At 36.6% G+C, this 18686-nt stretch overlaps 1 long non-coding RNA gene across 1 annotated transcript; it reads left to right on the top strand.

Moving 5' to 3' along the window:
- The first annotated feature begins 284 nt into the window (after positions 1–284).
- Positions 285–16655, top strand: LOC113459602 (uncharacterized). Its single transcript, XR_003381009.2, has 4 exons — positions 285–699; positions 2758–2838; positions 13856–13907; positions 13986–16655. It is a non-coding gene; the product is annotated as an uncharacterized LOC113459602 (long non-coding RNA).
- The last annotated feature ends 2031 nt before the right edge of the window (positions 16656–18686 follow it).

Below are 18686 nucleotides of genomic sequence, written 5' to 3'. Positions count from 1 at the left end.
CAAGAGAAATGAAGCTCTGATAAAGTTTTGCTGCCTGAAGCTATATCTCATCGTAAGGCAGGATTGACTTCTTGTTTGGCAAATGTACAATACTTTCCTTTAATAATTTTAAAGGGACAGTCAATTTATATTCCTGCTTGAAAAAAAAAAAATTAAAACAAAACCAAAAATTGTCCATCTCTTTTTTTGATAAGCAGCATCAAATAATATGTCATAAGCTCCAACCAAATAACAAGGAAGATGCTTTAATTCCAGTCTAGGAGTGTCACCATGGATTCAGTTGCATGGTAGAGAACATAAGACTTCAAGCTGCTGATTATACCCTTTCTACTTGGCCTTTCTGACACAAAGATAATATATCCACATCAGCTGGATATCAGAGGCATCTATGTACAAATACCATGATGGTTTAGGACTGTCTGTGAAAACCAGAAGCCAGCCTAGATCCCTGGAGCACATGAGCCTTACTGATAATGAAACTCTTGGTTCTGTCTCATTGAGCTCCCTGATTTGTCTGCTTTTCCATCTCCTGAGACACCTGCCACCCTAGTTCTTAGGCATGGGGAATTAACACAGCATTATTGTCCAAAGAGACAGCAAGACATCCTCTCTTTTGTGAATCACTGGCATGTGCTCCTCATGGCTGTTTTTGCTTCTTCCCTTTCTTCTACATGATGCAGCCAGGAAAGGAGGACACATGTAAGTACTTTATCTCAAGGTCCCTTGCACAAACATAATGGAGGGAGCCCTGTTGAATAGTAAACAGAGGGGTTCTTTTTTGCTGTTTATTTTTTGGGGGGGGTTTTGTTTGTTTTTTTGTTTGTTTCTGTAGCTCTGATTGTTACTGGTTTGGGTTTGCATTCAGAATCAGGATGTTTTCGTATTCTTTTTTACATTTCCACACCCAAAAGATTTACAGAAATAAGTCTGGAAGAAGTCTGGTTAATACCCCGTGCATGTCTCATCCTAAAGAGAAAGATGGAATAATTTGCAGTGTCCAGTTGCACTTGATCAAATGATTACTGTCTTTCCATCTGGTTGTAAAACATTCCCACCTTTCACTAATTCGTCTAAATTTCTGCCGTTCCAGTCAAACTGGAATTTATTACTGCCCACTTACCCTGATTTACTTCTGAAATTATTTGCATGGCTTCTGTCAATGCTATTTGCATATTTTTATTATGAATAGTGCTTATTTGGGGGCAGACTTGATTTATGAGTGTTTGGCATGCTATGCCCAGTTATTTAGTTTTCATTTCTGATTTGCACAAAGGGAATGAGAGAAGTGGTAATTCTTTTTCTCTTGACGCAGAATATGTGGAGGACCAGTAACACTTGAATAAGAAGTTATTGTATTTTGGTTTGTTTTGGTTTTAGGGTCAAATTCTCAAATGTAAACAATTACATGTCTTGTCAAGCTTTTATAGCAAATCAAAATTATTATTTCCTATATTCAGCTCTGCTCAAAATCAGTATAGAAACTTGAAGGGAAAAATGTAATCACTGAAACAAATACAAGGAAGGCATGAAAACAGCACCAAGAGGAAAAATCCTTTCTTTCTGTGGTAGTATCTTCATCCTTACCAAAAAGAAGAGGTATATGTTCTTCGATAGGGAAAAGGAAATGTTATTTGATGTTCCTTTTGATTTCTGTCATGCAACCTTATTGGTATGTTAAAGCCCACTTTCACTCACAGAAAAACAAGGCAATAATTCTTTCCACTATTGTTTTTTTTTGTAAATTTTTTGTTAACTGCTTTTCTGACTATTTTTCCACATATGTGTGAGGTAGAGGGGCAAAAGATATCTATATTTTATTTCTCCTCCTTGAATTCAACTTTTAAGTTGTTTTTCACTGACCAGAAAACAAGAGGAAAAAGAAAAAAGGATGAAAAAAACCCCTGAAATATTTTGAAATTTCTTGAATCAGAGCTGACTTTCAGAGTCCAGTTTTTTTGACTCAGGAGCTGGTTTTGAGACCAGAGACTTCTGGTAACAGAGGTAGAAATCCTTTCAACACAAAGTGGTTACTATTTCATGACTGCTCCTTCCTACAAAGTTTTATCACAAAGACTGGATGGATTATCACCTGAGATCTGCATTCACACAACTCGTGTCTAATGATAGGGAAAGTCTGAATTGACACTTTTAAAAGAGTAAATCGTGTGAATATGTGGGTAGAATTCACATAATTTAATTGGAGGCACCTCAGAGTTTGGTCTCTAACAAAACCACAGTATTGTAAGGAATTGGAGTCGACGGAGAAGCGTTTCTGGAAAGGAAGTAATATCATCAGTTATAGAGAAATATCTTAGCCTGATTGCAAGTCTGACTATTCTTAAACAAGCACCGGGAACCATTCCCAGGGGAAAGTTGTAATTAATAGTTCAGCCTCTACTAAATTAGGTAGAATAGAGAGTATTCTGTGTAGGCTGCTGTAATCACTTGAGGTAAAAATATAGTAACTTCAATAAGCTTAATTTAGGTTGAACTGCATTAGCACTAATACTACAAAACTTTGTGGAAAATACTAGGTTCTTCCTTGCTGCATTGCCAAAGAATGAACGGTTGCTGGAAAACTGTCCTCTGTAAATTAACATCCTGTTGAAGTAAAATAATATTATTATGTTTTATATGTGGGGATGGAGCATACAGATCTCATCTTACTCAGTGAACTTGTACCTGGAAAATAAAAGCAAAATTCAGTTTCCTTAAAAATCTGTATTCTGCTGAATTCAGTAAAGCCTTCTTTTTCAGAAATCACCTTTTCTGTGGCGTATAGACAACACTGCAGATCAGCCTAACATGATCCAGGACAAAGGGCAGTTTCATAAAGAGGTATTTGTTTTGAGACTCTTTCAGCCTAACCTTTATTGTTCTCTCCTGTCCCTGCTCTTATTCCCTTATTTGAGGTAGAATTTGGTCTCAGAGAATGTCTCCTAGACAGACTCCCAGAAATGAGCACTGCTAACGCAAGTTTTACTCATGGTTTACTAAGCTTTCCTCCCACCAGAGAAAACCACTGGCAGGGCATGGATGAGCCTTGTGGCTCTGAGGAGGGCAGGATGTGGTTCTGGCACCTATCTCACTTCTGGAGACTAGGTAGGGATACTGGCAATGATGTCATTGGACACAACTCGTGCTTCCATGCAGTTCATTTTAGAATGCCACTGTAAAAATTCCTCATTCTTGTTAGCTGGTTGCTATGTCATTAACTCACTATAGAGCCCCCATAATGTCCCATTATACTGTACTTTCAAGCTTTTGGCTGCTAATTAAGCATGGAACATTCTCGATTGTTACAAGTCTGAAATTAAAGGAAGGAAAACTTACATTATGAATAATAGTGTTAAATAATAATAATAATAATAATAGGATTAATGGACACCCAACTATGTACATAATTAGTCTAATTCCAATGAGAGGGTGATGGTGAATGTTTTATCAGTGTCACCAAGCCCCTGAAGTATAATTACAGACCTATTTTTTTCAATGCCTAGTGTGTGTTATTCATTATATTATGTGAAGAATGGAGCCTCAGTTAAAAAAATACAGGGAAGACAATTTAAAACTGTTTCAGAAGGGTTCTTTTATGTTTTGTTTGTTGAGAAAGTTTTAGGTTACTTTCATTGCCGTGTCTCTGTTCTCATTTTTGATCAGCAATTATAATATCAGCATAACCTCTACTAATTTCATGAACAAAATAAGGTACAATAATGAAAGTACAGGTCTCCAAATTGAAGAGGAAGAAAAGGGCTACTCACTTCCAAAAGTAAAGATTTCTAAAGTAGAGGTGATTATGTTATTTCTGGATTATTCAAGTATTTGTTAACCAAGCCTTCCAACTTCCACCCACTTCCAGCTACTGCTTAGACTCACTAAGTGAAGGTTTTGTTATGCAGGTCAGCTATATGTTAAAATAGAATAAAATCCACTCACACCACTTGTTTGTATTTAAAACTGCTTCCAACAATTCTTATATAATTTTTAAAGGTGAATAATTATATTCCTATAATGTTACTTAATATTATGTGTCTCATCTTTTGTTTTATATCCCTATTTCATTAGGACCTTGTATAATTGAGCATTGAGTAAATTTGGATCAACAACTGACTGCATGTTACCAGACATGACTACTGAAGCCTAGACATCTCCTTCTTTTTCCTTTTTGACAATCCACAAAAAGTCAGGCTGAACAGTTGCCTCAGGACCACAATAATTTTAGTTGCAGAGGACCTTTGGAGGTCATCTGGTGCAATTTCCATCCTGAAACAGGGATAATTTGGATCAGGTTATTATATGGAATAATGCATCAATTTTACATGGAATTTTCACAGAATCCTGGGGATGAAAAGGGGAAAGGATCCTAAAATATCAGGCATTTTAGCAGGAGTTCATCGAAAAAGGGCATTCCAATACACAAAATATATTATTTTTTCAAAAAATATTTTTCTAATGCAGCTCCTTCCATTCTTCACTGGAGTAGCATATGAAAGTAGTCAAGATGACTTCTGTTGTGAGTTCAAGTACAAGATATTTTTCTAGTGAATACTTGTTGAAAAGGAATGAATATTTCTAAATTTAATACTGCAAAAAATTACACCTGAACATTAACAAATTGCAAGTTGTTTTGACATTCTGCAATATTGACAGAGCAATAATTTGAATTTCGATGAGTAACAGCATAAAAAACCTTGTCTCTCTTGGACTGTGGGGTTGCTATTTTCTTTTTATTTTGACAAGAATGTAGATTTAAGGCTAACAAAACCTTTAAAGTTGCAGTGAAACAACCCTGAAACTTCACATCCAAAGCTATTGGTGTGGATGACTCTGCACTTTCTTGCCAAATCCAAACATTTCCACAATGCCCTCTCTTCCCTCTAAAAATAAATAAAACATAACCATGCCATTTCAAAATATGTCCATGGAACTTTCCTGTTTCTCCTCCACAATATCATCGATGAGGGTCAAACCCAGACAGAAAAGAGAATACATAAAATTTAGTGTGAATAACCTCATTTATTCACTGAAGCTTTATAGTGGTGATCAGCTGCTTGTCTGGATTTTGTTCCATGTTTTGGTTTTTCACTAATTGGAAATTAATTCTGGGAGTGTATTTCAGAGGGGCCAAAGAGTGTCCTTAGGAGATCTTGTGGTTGGAAGGCAGTAACTTGTAGAGCATGCCATGACTGCAAGAGCTCTGTGGAACCTGGAAATGTTTCCAGGCTGTTTTTTTTAGTTCTTCTCAATAGCCAAGATTTTCTGCAGACACGTTTCTCTGATTTCTGGTTTATTTCCAGACCTGAGTGATTTTGTGTCATTTGGGAAGTCAGAATTTTCAAGGTCTTCATGCTCATCCTAATCCAACAGCTCACTGAACAAGGATAAAGGAGCTTGATTATGAAAAGATCTAAGCTCTGTGTTTTGCTTGTGTCTAGTAGCAATTATTTATAGTTAGTATTTATATTTTGGCATGATCATTATTATTAGCACTGCTTCATTTCCAAATACTGAAGAAGCTATGCTGCAAAATGCAGTTTATTTGAATATTAAAATTCTATATCCTTAATTCTTTGAAAAGAGTGGTCAAGGGAATAGATAACCGTGACAAAAACATCCATTTAAATTCATGCAATAGATCTAAAACTACCAAAATTTATAGCGCTGCTCAAATCTGTCCTTTATTTATCATGATAATAACAGTAACTTATTTTTATAGAACAATGTTCCATGAAACAGGGTGAAACGAATAGGACAATAATCCTTGTCCTAATTTTTTAGTAACAGACCAAAGCAAACAGGTTTTCAAAGGGTAAAATGTCCTTTTAAAATATGTGCTCTCTCCTTCTCCTCTCTACAACCTTTGCCATCACATTTTTTGAAACTTTCTCTCTCCCCAGGATTCAGTGGCGCTGGAATGCTCAGTGTCAGCTCTGCTGCTCTTATGGCTTTCTTAAATTCCAGTGTGGGTTTCCTCTAAGTCCATTTCAGCCTGACAATTCCCCTGTCTGCAGGGTTCCTGACCAAATACCAACCTCCTCAACTGGGAGGAACATTTTGCTTTGGGAAGGTTTTTCAATTTGATTCCTTTGACAGTGAGTGCATGTGTGAATGGGCTGTCATGATTTCAACATGCAGAAGGGAGTCAAATCTCACCAACTCAGAACATTCTGTGATTCTGTGATCTGAGGTTAGTGAGTCTAAAATCAAAACTTTATCTGAGAACTACTGTACTGTTTGTCTTGTTCGGAGAGACTAAAATTCAATACAGACTATAAAGTCTGTAAAATTTACCTCCTACAACAGAGCATAGCCACGCTTGAAAATTCACTTAGCATCCACAGAAAATAAAGTCTTTGTCCAGTCTTGAACATCTGGATAACTGATAACTTGGCTATTTGGGTAACTGAGTTAAGATCTTATTTAGAAACTTGGTGATTTTTAAGAAATTTTGCTCTCCTTCAGCTTCAAATATAGTCAGAAGAGACTGATAGTGCTTCTGAGGTACTTTAGGCATCATTACTCTTCAAATGAGCAAGCTGTTTTGGAAACCTTAGATGTGTTCATAATTCTAATAACTACACAGACGTCCTAGACATTCTTATCTTATTTTTCATTCTGGAACAAAATATCAATATGAGTCAGAGAAGGGTGTTTGGTTCTTCATTTCAATAGTCATTCAACTCACTGTGAAGTAGAAAAAAAAATTCAAGTCTTTTTATGAGCCTTTAAGTGAGGTCAGACATATTCTTCAGTCCTATACATTTGAATTAGGAGGTACTGTGAGCAAAAGGAGTGAATAAAATGTTCCAGAACCGAATGATGAGGGAGGGTGGGAGTGTTTGTCTGTTACGGCCAGAAAACCTGTCTGTTTCCCAGAAAATAAATTACTCAGCTCAAGAAAGACAATATCTGGCCAACAAAGGTTATTCAAAAGCAGAGGAGATGAGTCTGTAGACTCAAAGGCCATTGTCACCAAACACAGGGGATTATGAGCCATGTGACTTTTCTGAAAAGAAACAGGAAAGTGGAGGACATGGAAGAACGTTGGTAGCGCAGAGTGCAAAATTAAGCCATACCAGACAAAATCAGTCTCAGTCTTTTTGTTCGTGATGAATTCCAGTGTTCTTTGAGATGTGTTAAAGAAAAAAATGATGAACACTTCAGACACTTAACACTAAAAATCCCTCCACACATTCATCTTCAGCATGAATGGCACAGCTTCAAACCAGACATTTCATACACTTGACTAGCAGTTCTGTTATCTAACAGCAGTAGCAAGAAATTATCACCTTAAAGACATCAGGGGAAAATGTCAAAAAATTCCTTATGTCTGACTGGAAAAAATCAGCACAGACAATTTTATTTTGGTAAAGAAACCTTCATATCAAATCAGTTTCCACCACCAAGTTGAAGTCAGAGGCTCTCATTTATTGCCAGCTTACTGAAAGGGAGACATGGATGACTGATGACCTGCTGCCTTCCTTCCCTTTCTTCTCTGATGGATTTCATCTCACAGGTCCTCATTGTCCCAGTTAAGCACTGAAATACGTGATAAGAACTCTCTTCTAACTAGGAGTTAATTATGAATGGAGATTAAAATATTGCAAGGGTTGCAAAATTCCAGTTGGCAACATGAGGGACAAGATAAAATAACTAAATCATATCTTCCAGAGTTCTTCAGTATCAGGTCAAAAAATAAGATGGATTTTGACTACAAAGGACAAAATAAAAGTGTCTTATTGGTTGAGTTTACTTTATCTTGCCATATATTGTTTATCTATTTCCTTCTTTTTGTTTTTCTGGTTTTGTTTTTGTTTTACTTTTTTTCCATTTTTTTACATTCTCGAGGCATACATATGCACATGCTCACAAGTAAAGTTAACTTACCTCTGAAACATTTTTTGAGTGAAATAGAAAAGAACAATGATAAAGGGCTCCATTTGAACATAACAAAACAAAAGATCCCACTATTTCCCACCTATGCTGTGTTTTCAAACATTGTCTTTCAAATATTCTGGGGCAGGTGCCCAAAATTTTCTAAACATTAGGGCTTCTGGGCCTACATCTGTTACCCTATTTCTACAGAACAATCCAATCATTACTTGAAACTTCTTTTTATTTGAAGGAAATTCACTTCTTTTGAAACATCTATTTTTCCAAAGTCAGCATTAACTATCCAGTCGTCTACATTAAAGAGAAAATTATAGTTCTGACAAAGAGAAATCAACATGACCTTATCAGAGCATTTAATTCTGATGAAACAAGGTGGTTCTTTTTATCCATATGTTTTATTTCTATTGATGATGTTCTCAACTACCTTTTTCTCTGAATATAGCAGTGAAACCACTGTGGGTATAGTGTTTCATTTGGAAAATCAGCTTTTCTGATTGTTCCATCATGGAAAAGTTCTCTTTGCTTTAATGTAATTACAGCTCAGGAGCTGATTTCTTTTGAACAAAATGGGATTGATTATGTGAATAACATTTTGTTATATTAATCAGATTTTCTAGTCAGATCCTGTTTGTAGACATCCTTTGACTTCCTTGCTCACCAGAAATTGCACTACTTATGACAAACTTTTTAATGCCTAAATCATCTTAAATGCTTGAATCATCATAAATGCCTCAAGCATCTTTGCAAACCACCACCTGCAACGGCCAAATGAGAACATTCTGCTTTTCTTCATGAGAACAACACAAACAGTTTTGTGACTAAGTACCTGCCTCTGCTGAGCAGGAGTACTGGGGCAACAGGAAACAAGGGATTAAGCCAGAAACAATCATCCCTTGGGAAATGCATTTTCAAAAGGCTGTTATTGGCATCATTCTGCTTTTTAATAACAATTATCCATCCACAAAGATGTCACAATTGCCTCATTATAATTACATTTTGATGTGGTTTAAAACTACTTGAGAACTGCCAAGAGTTGGTAAGAATTTGCAAAGAGCTTCATGTTTTTAAAGTTTGAAAAGTCTGATCTGGACAGATTTTCCTTTTTTTTTCTCTCTCTTTTTTTTTTTTTTTTTTTTTTAAGGGGGAGTGAGGATATGGATGATGGAAAAGAGCAGTCTTTTCATTTATATGATAATGCATGTCTTTCATAGACAGTGACAGGCCTACAATAGAAAGTTATTAGGTAACCTCCTGTCTATAGAGATGCTTTGAATACAATTCTTTTCCAGCATTATTAAGTTACTGCCTTTGTTAAGCAACCAGTTTTGGTCAGTCCCACAAAACATGCCTCAAATAAGGTGCAACTCTACAATAGAACATTTCCTGCAAAGTTTAACCATGAAATAGTACATTTTCATATTTAAAATGGGGACTATCATTAATAATAGCCTTAATGCCTTACCCAGCCAAAGGAGAAAGAAAGGATAAAAAGGAAACTAAGGACATTTATAATAGTTCTTTTATTCTCCAGGATAAAATCAAAAGTTAGGATTATTTTTAGTTGGGCTCTAGCTACCTGAATGTTAAACTTTTAGTTAAAGCTGTCATCCAGAAACTTTGTGTGTCAATGGAAAGTGACACCTAGAGATGGTGATTCATCCCATAGAGACTGAAATCTTGGGATGGGATGAATCACACCCAGAGCTCCCAGTATTTCACCACTGACTATGGAATGAGACTGAGCACCCAGCTTTGACTAGTTACAGAGGGCTGGTGCAAATACGTGAGATGCATTTCACTTGTGGTGGGGTGGAGGAAAATAAGGAATTCTGAAATATCTTTCTTACTAGCATTACTTATTTCTATTCTGAATCTTGACCTTCTGAGGAAGGAAAAGTTAATTTTTTCTGAGATCAAAGATCATAACACTGAATTTTGGCAACTCCTGTTATATGCAGAAGTGACCACTGCCCTGTGTTTGTTCAGCATTTTGCTTTGTATTGACACCTACACATGAAAGTTGGTTTGGTCACAGTTTAATTAATTCTGCTGGAGAAGGTGGCTGCTTCTTATAATACCTGTTGATGTGCAAAAATTAATCACTGGACCACACTGTCTTATTTCCAGGGACTGTGATGGGCAGTTTTTTCTTAATTTACATAAAGAGTCAAGAGAAATTCAAAGTGTGGGAGCAGTTAGCCTTGGATATATTGTGCATACATAACTCCTTGTGTGGCTAAAACCAAGTATCAATGAAGTTAGCTGGAGTGTGCTTCATCATTAAAGTCTGGCTTCAGAAACTGCACAATGACAGCTAAAACTTTTTTCTTTTCCTTTTTTCCTCCTTTTTTTTATTATTTTTTTTATTTGAATGCTCAGAAGAGATAAGAAAGCCAGAAGAAGAACAGATGTGTTAGAAGTGTGAAATGGATTAACATCAAAGCCCCCTGGGAAAATCTGAAACATGAAATGAAGGATCCTGAATGACAAGAGCTATTCAGAATGCATTAAAAGCTCTGCAGTGCATTTTGGTGCTGTCTGTGTGAGCAACGCAGGGCCCTGTGTGCTAGGGAGAGATGCTGATAACGAAAGCTCTGTGAACTTCAGGGAAATTCAGTTCATCGCTGAGAACTCACCTTGTGCTACAATTTGAATGAGACAGAAAAAATCACCCAAACTACTGATTGCCAATATTTATTGTCTCCAGTGGCACAAAAGGAGTGGATAATTTAAGCCCTGGACTAACAAGGCCATAGGTGAAACAGTAATGATTTAAAAATCAGAACCTGTTTACAAAATATGTTTGTTGGGTGTTTCATGGATATTTATCAGTCGATCAATTAGCAGAATATTTTTATTCACTTAAGATCAAAGAAGGTAAATAAGAAAAAAATGTGAGATATTTTCTCAATTTTGTGATTTTTGAGCAGATTGTTCAGAAGCAGATGATTTATAGCTTATGCAAATTTATGTTCATAAATGGTTTCTGATCTGGCAAGCACTGGCTTCCATATAGTTATTGATGGAAAGAGGTCACTGATTTTCAAACTGTGAAGGAGACTGTGCAGGTTACTGATGAGTTTTCACTTAATCTAAACTCAATGAAAGTCAAGGGAAGTTGGTCAAATAATATAGAAAATACATCAAAATTTGTTCTGTGCCTGGAGATTGAACATACTGCAGTCTCAGCATATAAATCTCACGCCAGACATTTTGGACAAGTACAAGCCCAGCTAATATTCACAGAAAAGGGGTCCCTTTCAGTTGGCTACAATGGACTTCTGATGAGGACTCAGAAGAACTTGCAGTGAAAAGCTGCCCGAAGTCAATACCAGCACTTCACACAATACCAATTGTATTCTTTCCTGAATATCTCTCTTGTGCAGACATCATCATGACTTCAGTGAAAATCCCAGGCCTTTAAGTTCCATTCCAAGCAGTGTTTTCATCCCACTGCTGATACAGAGCAAAGGGTGATTTAGGCCAGACAGTTCATCTTGACAAGGTGCTGCTGTAGCCATGTGCAGGTGTGTAAGGCTGGGTTAAAAACAAAACAAAAAACAACAGTTCATCCCAAACAGAAGCAGGTTTCTTCACAACCTGGAACACAGGCCAGCTCTCAGAGATCAGGATCTTTTTGGTTTCTGCTAAGGTTTCTGCCCCTGCTGAAGTCTGCCAAGTTTGGGACAGGCACGTCAGGATCTCACATATGTGAATTTATGAGGCAGACACTTCTATAATTTTTTTAGCCTTGTCTGACACTTAAGTTTGTATGTTGTTTGAAATATGTCATGAGCTTTATAGGATTTCCAGCTTACTTGTGTGTACTATCAACAAACCCTATTACTAATAGAATGAGGTGCAACTGCTTATCCTTTTGAGTTTCTTTTCTCCATTTTGGTTTTTTGGGTTTGTTTGAATTTTTTTTTTTTTGTTTGTTTGCTTGGTGTGGTTTTTTGGAGATTTTTTTGGGTTTTTTTCTTTATCTTCTTTCACAATGGCAAGGGATTAGCTGGAAATGACATAACTTTTTTTTATCCCACAGAAGTAAAGCTTCTAGAAAAATATAACCAGGGAACAATTCATTTTGATGTTTTTATGGTAAAAATAACATGCTCCAGACTGAAAGTTTTATAGTTAGAAGAATCTATTCTAACAGAATCTATTAGTTTGTAAATCAATATCCCCTGTTGATTAATTTCCCAATAAAAAGTGCATGTCTTTACACTGTTTTCTACCAAGATCAGTTGTATTATTGGACTAAACAACACGATTCTTCCAACCTTATTTATGTTCACACAAATAATCCCATCACACGTTCAACATAACAACTGTTAAAATGAATATTCTCAGAATGTGTATTCCAACATAGAAGATTTTTGGCACAGACTGCAGTTAAAATTTTAAATAGAGTGTGCAAGAGTTCAAAACATAGGAAAAAGAGGATTTTACTTATTTTTAGAGCTATATATTTGAGCAAGACCTTTTTGCCTTCCTTTACAATCAACAGAAATTTACAAGTTGTAAGAGAGAATCACTTGCCTGAAATTTAAGAATCTTTTTAAGCATCAAACTATTCTCAACTTAGAATTCTTTGTTTCTATCCAGTAACTATACACAGCATGGTTAACTCAGTTGCAGACACCTAAAATTTTGTTGATGGGATTCTTTTAAAAACTTGCGCTTGTATCCATCTCTTTTAATGGAAGTAAGAGTTACCATGGTTTCATGGAAAACAAATAGCTTGGATGTTCTGGCAAAAAAAACACCATTGGAAATAAAAGGTTCTCCCAAAAGATTATTTTGGTAACATTGAGATGAAGAGTTCAGACCATTGTAATACAAGTGTAGGACTGAATTAAACAACAATATGCAGTCCTAGAAATGGTTCTCTACGTAAATTTATCATGCAGTTGAAAAATATTTTCTTCCAAATAGGAAAAGTGGTGCCTATAGGTATATCTAAGTCCCTCATCATTTTTCTCTGCCTTTATGGATTCACTCTCTGAAGCTGTAATTCAGTTTTGTGATAGCCAGAAGAAATACACTAGAGACTGGAATTTTTTTTGAAGACCAGAACTTTGTCATCATCCTTCACTTAGTATGACTTCAGTTGTGCTTACATTCATGCCAGAGTATGAATTCCTTCTTTATCTTACATTTGTGAGACACTTTGAAGGCTAAGGTATAGTTACTCAAATACCCATGACAGTTTGCAGGCAAATCCAAGATTTCCAAATTAACTATTTAATCTCATGAAATTACTTTGCATCTCCTGTTGTAAAAGTCATTGTAGATTCAGCTCTTTCTGGAAACTTGGATGGACAAAGTTTTTCACAAGTTGGTCATGCAAGGATGGAGACATAGCTCTTTTTGAAAATCTAAATCCAGCTTTTTCAATGCAGCAATGAAACAGAGAAAACACAACAGAACTAATGCAATTTTTGCACATACTGGGTAAATTATAAAATAATTAGTCATGTTTCAGTTTAAATAACATGAAAAAACTCCTTTAATTAAGATTCTTAATTAATAGTTGAAAGATTAATCAATCAATAATTATAACTATCATTATAGGGTGTAATTGTGCTTAATTGGAGGGGCTGATTAATGATCAGAATAAACCTTTCAAATTCTCACACTTCAAAATGTTGGGAAGTGATGGATTCCAGCTCACAGAGTTAAAAAGGAATCTAAGGATCATTGAAGATATGTTCAGCTGCCTGGCCAAATTGAAAGCATGGGACTGAAGTGCAGTAAAGCTTTCCACTGTTAGATATATGCACTACTGAGTTACTGCTGCATGTGTGTTAGTGTGAACAAAATATTTGTCAGAAGACCATAAGTGACACCTATTCTGGAAATGGCAAGTTTTGTTTTCTCTGTCTAAAATGTAAAATTTGGTATGAATAAATGCAGTTCATTTGGATCATGACAAGTCCTAATATTTTGCTTACAGTTCAAGAAAAATTTGGAGCCATAATTCTAAGGACAGCAGCTGTCCCATACAGGTATGTCTCAGGTGTGCTGTGCCACACATATTTGTGCAATGCATTCTATTTATCTCATTTGTGTTGATGTGATTTTAGGCTTGAAGCTATCCTCATCTTGAGTACGTGGCTTGATGATCTTCTTCTGGCAGGAGGCAGTAGGAGTTTTTGGGAAAACAAATTGAATGGGCAAGTTTAAAACACATTTTAAAACACCCCTAATTTTCCTTTATTATTGTTTGTTTTGTGGTACCTATTTCTGTTTGTTTTTGTTTTTTTTTCAAAATTCATTATTTTTCAGATAAGTGCAGTCTCTGGATATAGTAGGAAAAAGCCTCAGTCTCATTCCTGGTCTAGCAGAACTCCCCGATTTTTTCACTGAAAAATGTTTAATGTCACTGCTTCTCCCAGTCCAGCATCACTGAGTTAATCTGCTTAGTCATTTGGGAACAAAGGAAAAAAAGGTGAAAGCATGAAATTTTAAACTATTAAGTGAGGCTTTAACTGTATCCTTTATTACCCCTTTAGCTGTAGGAAAAAAGAAAAAAACAAAAAAAAAAAACTACCTCTAGAGAGAATAGTGTGCTTTAACACACTGAAACACTGTGTTAAAGATGGTAATAAATGGTTTTTGGAGCAGAAAAGCAAAAAACATCCTTAAAGAATTTAACTGAGAAGGGCCAGGATTGCTGTTGTTGCTAATTTACTTTTTTTCCAGGGAAAGCAAAGGAAATGTCTGAAGCAGGAGACGGAGAAAAGACAAAGAAAGGTGACAAAGAGAAAAACACAGCAAACCTACAAAATTCAGCTTCTCTTTCTGATGCTGACTCTACTTTCCAATGTGGGGGAAAAGAACCAAAGTGCACATTCCTATTAACTCCCCAAGAACTCGTACTCATGCTAGACTGTTTATGTTGACTTAGCTGCATTTTGGTGACCAGATCCCAGAAGGTTTGTGAAATAAATTATCTTGTCTGGCTAACCCAGACTGTTATTAAACAGAAGACTAAGGCTCTCTCTCTCATAAGAGAGAGGAAAAGGGGTAGGATAAAAAAAAAATAAAAAAATAAAAAAAAAGGAGTGGAAGAAGAAAATCAGCTTGTGTTTTTCACTGATTTGAGGCTGATGATGGGTTCTCTGAGCCATTTTCCCTGACCCACCTGGGAGAGGTTTTCTTTCAAGGAATACATAATGCTGCCACTACAAATCTCTGAGTGCCAGGCTTGGGGGCTGCCAGTTTGGGGCACCTTAGAGAACGGGTGGGTTGCAGGTACCTGCTCCTTTTCTGCTGTGGGGTGAGATGAAACACTTCATCCTTCAGGAGAATCACTCTCAAGAGTGAAAAGTTTGTCAAATGTGTGTTTGAAAGTTCCCAGCATAATTGCAGAGCAGGGGGGGTTTCATTGCAGTGGCTCTGAAATCACGACACACAGTTACTCATCCTGGCGTAGTCAAAGTCAACCTTCCTTTGGCAAAGATAATTGGATTAGATCCATGCAGGTTGATCTTGCAAAGCACTAAGAACCTGGGTGATAACAGAACAAAAGATTTAATCGGTAGTTCAAATTTAATCACGGTCCTGTGGATTTCAGTGAAAGCATGCAAATTTACTGTAGCTCAGAGACTGGTATTCTTTACACAGGAAAACAATATAAATCTTGTTCTTCATTACAATGCACAGCTATGCAAAAAGCCAAGAACTTCTAGAAATAGAGGATAATAAAAGTCTCACTCCTAATCTGACTCATTAGTCAATAGCATATATATATTAATATTATTTGTGTTGGAGCTTTTTTCCAGCACTGAAGACAAGTGGCACAAAATGGCTTGTCTCCATAATGTTAAATTATGTTAGCTTCCAAGAACAGATGATAACAACTAAGCTTCTATCTGGCAGTGTCCCTAGTACTTAAATAGTCTTGAATAGCCCCAGAAATTCTGAGAAAGAATAGTTTTTCCCTGAATTGACCATAACAGAGACACTTACTTTGTATATGAACTCTGATACCTGGAACCATTCCTGAACACAGAAGAGAAACACAGAAATTAAAGATACACCTCACACTAGACTGAAATATTATTCCTCACTGATGTGGATTGCAGAATTTCTGAGAAATATTGTTTTACTCTTGCCCCTTTGTGAATATTGGACTGCAAGATGAGATAATCAGGGTTGTAGCCAGGGTCAGAATAAAAATCCAGGAACTTTCCAAAGCTGGCAAGGTTTGCAGCTATGTAGGGAAAAAAGCTAGAAAAACAAAAGGAGATTCAGTCATAAGACTTAGATCTTTTCAATGTCGTTTCCAGGAACTTCTGTCTTAATTAGGTAGAATTTACCTGACAGCATTAATTTCTAATGGTCTTACTCAAGTATTATTTATAGTAGTCAAATACCAGGGTCTTGTAAGCTTAGACCACCACATTGGATCAGCAGTCTTAAATGAAATATAAGTAGGTCCCAATAAAAGACATACATAAAATAAAAGACAGGTCTTTGGACTCTGGGAATTGTGTTCAACTGCTAAACTCAGGATTGTCAACAAACACCTTCCACTTTTATTCCTCCTATTGTATCTGATAAGACAGGCTGTCCAGACAACTGTGTACTAAACATCATCCCTTTGCACTTAAAGCACAAAGGACACAAGTCTATATCCAGATTCCAGATTTAATACAAAAATATTGGGAGGAAAAAGACAAAAAAAACCCCAAAAAAACAAAACAAAACAAAATAATAAAAAAAAAAAGAAAGAAAGAAAGGAAAACCAAGCACCACCATGATTTACTCATCCAAGTTCCTGGTCTCTGTTAGGTTCTTATGTACAAGAGGTCTAAGCTCTCTATTTTAGGAGAAGCACAATCCAGCAAGAACATGGATGAGCCAAGCAGAGAAAGTCTAGTTTTTGAATTCCATTGGGAATTTTGGATTGAAATAGACATTGGGCAGCTCCAGATTCAGGTTGTATTATGGCAGAAATGCACGTCCCTAGGAAAATTTAGTAAAAAACCTAAGAATCCATGAAATATAGAGATCATTCCAAAAGCAGATGGCCGAGAATCAGAGTGATGAGTATATGGGATGCAGGCTAAGTGGCAGTGGGTACATTGTCTAAATCCTTTTCTGCATCTACCTTTTAATCTGTTTGCTTTTCAGTTCTCCATCTGTAAAATGGGAAGAACCACTAATATCCTTTCATCCTTTGTTTATTAAGAAAAAAAGTCACATGGGACTCTGCTATATTTTGCTGCATATTATAAATGAAATGCTGATCCCTACTGGGGCCCCTGGGCACTGCTGCTGAATAAATAAATTCATAGCTATGGTTGTCACAGAGGGGGAATATTGACTGCAGGTGAGGAATGGGTAGCAAAAGCAGATTAACTCTTAAGCATTGAGGATCCTGTTTTCCAGTCCTTTGTAAGGAGGAAAAAGTACAGAGAAAAAGAGAAAAATATATGACACACAAGATGAATTATTTCTAAAGGGAATGGTTTTGAAAATTTCTCCACAATGTATCAACAGCCTGTCTGCAAGCATCAATTTTTTTTTTGCCTCCTTTACACATTTTTTAGAAAATTTCATGCCAGTGAAAGATGCAGGATTGACATTCTTAAATCTCCCTTTTATCCACAGAAAAGATAAAGCATAGTCAGAAAACATGCAGCTTTCCTCAGATTTTCAGACCAACATGCATTCGTTTGACCTGAAGGGACACCTCCACGGGAGGGAAAAGCAGTTTAAGTCACCATTCTCATTTTATCCTTGGCCTTGATGCTGAAGTTATTACCCTGAGAATTGAGTGGGATACTTTGGTTTAAGCATGATATGGGCACCTGTTCTTTCTGCTGATGCTATCCAGCTCATTTCACAGGGGCCAGTGTACAGTCTTCTGCAAACCTCTTCCAGCCACTTCCAACCAGAACACAGTTGTAAGTCTATTACAAACAGCAAATTGTGTTTTAACAGGCCAGTGCCAGTCTCCCAAAACCATCCAGCCACCCATAACACTGCTGCCTCGCCCCAGCATGCCTCTGTGAGATATTTTCTAAGGGGCACAGATGAAATCTGGATTTTTAGAAGGCCACCAGCTCTCACTGCTGTCAGTGTAATATGGTCACTAAATTCCCAAAGACAATATTACTGCAAATCACCTCAAATGTGCTGCAGGCGGTAGAATGATCCCATAATCAAGAAGCTAGGTCTTTGAGGACAAGTTTAATTACTTTAATCTATACAGCCTGGAAAACATAATGGTTAATGGGGTAATCTACTGAAGTATGTGGAATTTTAAGTAGTATAGACTATGCCACTGGATGACACTACTCTCAGTACAGCAGAGACGATAAAACCAAGAGCATAAATGGTGACTGAAGAAAGCCTTAGATGTTCATAAATCAATAATTGATAAAATGTACTCTTGTGTAACTAAGTAGAATTTTATGTTGCAGGTAGAATAAACTGATTACATGATACTATAGTGCTCAGTGGAATTATGGAATGAGCTTCATTCATTCACTCTAATTGCTGCATATTTGTATACAAATGGCTGAAATGGTTCTATCAGCTTCGTAGTCTATAAAGCTGCAAGAAAATTCTGCCCTGCGAGTCCACTGATGACAGCCATGATATTTTCCCAGCATGGGGTACCATGCTCCTGGAAAAGCTGAATATCAGCAGATACACAGAGGTTGATGTTCTTGATGCATCTGGCCATTAAGGATTTCAGAGCACTTTCCTCATGGGTAGAGGTGTTAACCCCTCTGTCCTGGCTAGATTCCAACCTGGGTAACAAGCCACCT

Source organism: Zonotrichia albicollis, chromosome Z (assembly GCF_047830755.1).
Source record: "Zonotrichia albicollis isolate bZonAlb1 chromosome Z, bZonAlb1.hap1, whole genome shotgun sequence".
Lineage (NCBI taxonomy): Eukaryota > Metazoa > Chordata > Aves > Passeriformes > Passerellidae > Zonotrichia > Zonotrichia albicollis.
The sequence above is the reverse complement of the archived record's forward strand: the minus strand, read 5'-3'. Positions and strand labels throughout refer to the sequence as shown.